Genomic DNA, 5,000 nt, shown 5'->3' with positions numbered 1-5,000 from the left:
TTGAGACCAGTTGCAATGGTATGTTCAGCTCTGGAAAAAAATTAAGAGACCACTGACTCCAAATGTTCAGTGTCTCTCGTTTTACTATTTATAGGCCTATGTTTGAGTAGAATGAACATTTTGGTTTTATAATATAAACTACTGACAACATTTCTACCAAATTCCAATCAATTTTTTGTCATTAAAGAGCATTTCCATTAAATAATGTAGAGATGAAGATTTAAGAAAAATCCAGACTGGTCTCTTAATTTTTTTCCGGAGCTGTACTAGGTTTGGTTCGTAATATAGTATTACTATATCCCGGGGTATTCAAATATAGCAACCGTATTCCTTTTTAAAGGTGCACTATGCAACTGTGTAAATTGTCCCATTTGACAACTAAGTTAAAGGTGCTACGAGTAACTTTTAAATATTTCTGAAACAGTCTAATTTTTCCACTGATGATCATAAATCACACGTAACAGCAAACAAGACCATCAGTGCAAAGAAGGCTTTTTCTATATAGTTTTTCCTTAATGCCTTTGTCATGGGTATACGCTCACCCGGGGTACAACAGCTGGCGTAGTAAAAAAAAACACTACCGCTTTTGTCCAAAGGGGGGCGCAAGAATGAACACACACTGAAAGTTCCTCGGAGCACCTTTTAAATGCCTTTTTACTGCATGAAATTTTCCACTGATTCACAAACTAGTCACATAGCCTCTGTCATATAAATATAAATGTGTCAACAACATGTTCAACTTCCAAACAGATTAGTGAACGGTGACGCAGAGAAGCTACCGGATAGCTGTGAGAGAGAAACCACTGGGGTTACGGGGAGTTCGATTCAACTTAGCCAACCCAGTGTGAAAAAAGGTCTCCGTTACATCACCCAATATCCCTCTACGTGTGTGTGTGTGTGTGTGTGTGTGTGTGTGTGTGTGTGTGTGTGTGTGTGTGTGTGTGTGTGTGTGTGTGTGTGTGTGTGTGTGGCCCCCTCTAGGCTGGAGACCCAAAACAGCAAAACAACTCGACATGCGGTCTCTATAGAGTTTTTTTTCCCCTCGATCTATCTATCCGCCCCGAGGTTCTCAACACACACACACACACACACACACACACACACACACACACACACACACACACACACACACACACACACACACACACACACACACACACACACACACACACACACACACACACACACACACACACACACACACACACACACACACACACACACACACACACACACACACACACACACCAAACTCCCTGGATGCCTCTTTATCTTCTATCAGTATTTATTTTGCACTTGTACAACCTGTTGAACTACATTCAACACGTTTCACTCAAAATTTTACTTTTCCCATATCTACAAATTATCAGGAGTAATCTAGTTCCTCGTTTACAACTGTGTGTGTGTGTGTGTGTGTGTGAGTGAGTGAGTGAGTGAGTGAGTGAGTGAGTGAGTGAGTGAGTGAGTGAGTGAGTGAGTGAGTGAGTGAGTGAGTGAGTGAGTGAGTGAGTGAGTGAGTGAGTGAGTGAGTGAGTGAGTGAGTGAGTGAGTGAGTGAGTGAGTGAGTGAGTGAGTGAGTGAGTGAGTGAGTGTGTGAGTGAGTGTGTGTGTGTGTGTGTGTGTGTGTGTGTGTGTGTGTGTGTGTGTGTACTAATTCAAGCTGATTTGTAGATTGGTAATATAATGTCCTTGCCACAGTAACCTTCGGCTAAATACTGGTTTGTGTTTTCAGTTTTTCCCAAAAAATTAAATCCTCTTTATGAGCACACACACACACACACACACACACACACACACACACACACACACACACACACACACACACACACACACACAAGCACACACACGCGCACACACACACACACACACACACACACACACACACAACACACACACACACACACACACACACACACACACACAAGCACACACACACACACACACACACACACACACACACACACACAGTGTTTTAAATCCGGCCCTAGAAACCTCGCTGCCTCTGGGGTGAAGGTCGCTATTTAAAATCCCACGTCATTCGCATTAATACTAATGACGTACACACACACTCATACACATACACACACACACAAACAAACACTCTCTCTCTCTCACACACACACAAACACTCTCTCTCTCTCTCTCTCACACACACACACTCTCTCTCTCTCTCTCTCTCTCTCACACACACACACACACTCTCTCTCTCTTACACACACACACACACACACACACACACACTCACTCTCTCTCACACACACACACACTCTCTCTCTCTCACACACACACACACGCATTAGGCATTTCTCTCTTGTATTTCAAAATGCCACTACTGTGCAACGTTTTTTTTGCAACATTTTTTAAACCTACTACGAGGAACTTTTAAATATTTCTGAAACAGTCTCATTTTTCCTCTGATGATCATTAATGACATGTTAACAGCAAACAAGACCATCAGTGTAAAATAATGCTATTTTTATACAGTTATTATTAATGCCTTTCCTCGGGTCTGAATCCAACTCAGACCAAACAATTTACAGCAGGCAGACGGGGAACATACTGTGTTTATGAACGCTACTAAAACTGAGAACTGAAAAATGACTAGGTAGCAGCAAAACAAACTTTTAACCAAAACACATATTAGGTTTTCTGTCTACTTCCAAGTTCAGGGTAATTTATTTCATATTTTAAAAACAGTGTTGCACAATGAACTGTGAGTTGAAAGCAACTTCAGGCTAAAGATACATAGATGTTTAAATGCGAATAAAAATGCACTTAACGATATATTTACTTAACATGAATATATACATATAAATATACACCTAGGAAGTATGTAAAGTATTTTCAAAAATGAAAAACTTGGGGTGCTCCGGTGGCGTAGTGGATAGAGCGTGTACCATGTTGGCTCCGGCCATCGTTGCAGTGGTCGCGGGTTCGAGTCCGACCCGTGGACCTTTACTGCAGGTCATCCCCCCTTTCTCTCTCCCTCCCTCTCTCTCTCTCTCTCTCTCTCTGTCTCCCCATTTCAACTGCGCTGTCTGATGAAGCTTGAAAATGCCCAAAAAATTATCTTAAAAAAAATAAAAAATAAAAATAATGAAAAACTTTGGTTTATAGCTTCATGCATCATAATCATCAAAAAAACTGTTTTATTAGACTCAAGGTCCATTTAAAAAGACATACAATACAAACAATAAACCACATACATACATTAGAATAAAAACATTTCTATCACTTATACTTAAAGGAATACTTCACCTATCATCTATCATTAAAACATCACTATTATAATATAATGAATGAGGTTTTTCTTTCCTCAGTCTTCCCTTGGCCAGCTGTCCTTTTAATCCTAACCCTACATTTTACCAGGTGTGATGTCACACTAGTATAATGTAGGGTTAGACAGTGAGACCATAAAACACTCTTTCTGCCTTTTCTCAGGCTAGGATGAACCGATTTTATAATGTTTGCACATTTATACTACATAGGATCTCAGAGTTCAATACACCTTCATATTCCCACCGGTGAAGTAGGTCTTTAAACCAGTGTCTCCAAAGGTATGACTGGTAGCGTACTGCACTACTAAACTCGCTGAACAAACTTCCAAACAAACAACTACTGCTGCTAATGGTGCTAATGCTAAATGGAGCTGTCTTAATTCTTCAACAACACTGTTAATCAAACAGCCATCCGTCCTCATCTGGTTATAATACAGTTAGCGATGCATGAACTCCCTCATCTATCAATAGAATACACACACAAAGGGACCAAGAACTCAATATTTCTGAAAGACAACCTATAGCATACGTCTAAAAATGAAGAAATCACCAACAATACATATGGAAAACACTTTGATCAAGTTTAGACGTGTGTGTGTGAGTGAGTGAGTGAGTGAGTGAGTGACTGACTGACTGACTGACTGACTGACTGACTGACTGACTGACTGACTGACTGACTGACTGACTGACTGCATGCGAGTGTGTGTGTGTGTGTGTGTGTGTGTGTGTGTGTGTGTGTGTGTGTATTGTTCAAATGAATACATATTTACATCAAATCACAGCTATCATAGTTTGAGGAAAAATTCATTCACACACTGATTTGAATCGCGGCCAAAATCAATAGATTGAAAAAAAAAAATAACAAGATTGCGTGATGAGATTTCTCCCAGTGCTGTGAAAAAGCAGCCGGTGATGATTTGAGCAATCAGCCAATCTCACTGTCTGTCCACACACACACACACACACACACACACACACACACACACACACACACACACAGGGGCTCATGTGTGAGCAGGTGCACAGCCCGCGGAGGCACAAACACTGATTATATAATGTCATTTTCCATAATCCAAATGTCTGCCACTTGTTTTGGTGTGTTTGCAAAAGAGAAGAGAAAGAAACCCTGGATTTTTTGTGAAGAAATAAAGTCTTACCATCTTTGATTTACGCTGCGTTCCAATCCCCCCGTGTACTTTCTACTATTTAGTTTGGTCGAAGTAGGATTTAGGATGTCCCGATTATTGTTGTTGCCACAGATTTAGTATGGTTAGAAATGCCCGGATGTCTACTACACTCGGCCGAGATTTTTTAGTGTTGAAAACTCTGCATGCTATTTGGGAGATTCTGATCCACAATCCGGTGCGCACGTGAAGTGACGTCACATCGACGGAGCCTCCATATGAAAACAAACGGGGATGCGACGGATATGAAAGCAAGAGGCAAGATCAAGGCGCAATGTTATGATGGAATAAATAAGTAAAAGTATGTCCCAATTGTAGCATACTGCATCCTAACTAGATTATTTGTATGGTCAGATGTAGTATGTAGAATAGAAAAAATAAAGAGTATGAGATTTGGAACGCAGGGTAAATTTCTTAGTTTTGTAGTGTTTGACTAAATGTTAATGTGCGTGTGTGTGTGTGTGTGTGTGTGTGTGTGTGTGTGTGTGTGTGTGTGTGTGTGTGTGTGTGTGTGTGTGTGTGTGTGTGTGTGTGGTGT

General features: G+C 40.7%; 1 protein-coding gene across 1 annotated transcript in view; it reads right to left on the bottom strand.

The window, feature by feature from the left end:
• Positions 1 to 5,000, bottom strand: part of plcl1 (phospholipase C like 1) — a 69,277-nt gene that overhangs the window by 63,033 nt on the left and 1,244 nt on the right. The window lies entirely within an intron of this gene.

This window comes from Ammodytes marinus (genome assembly GCF_949987685.1).
Source record: "Ammodytes marinus genome assembly, chromosome: 12".
Taxonomy (NCBI): Eukaryota; Metazoa; Chordata; class Actinopteri; order Uranoscopiformes; family Ammodytidae; genus Ammodytes; species Ammodytes marinus.
The sequence above is the reverse complement of the archived record's forward strand: the minus strand, read 5'-3'. Positions and strand labels throughout refer to the sequence as shown.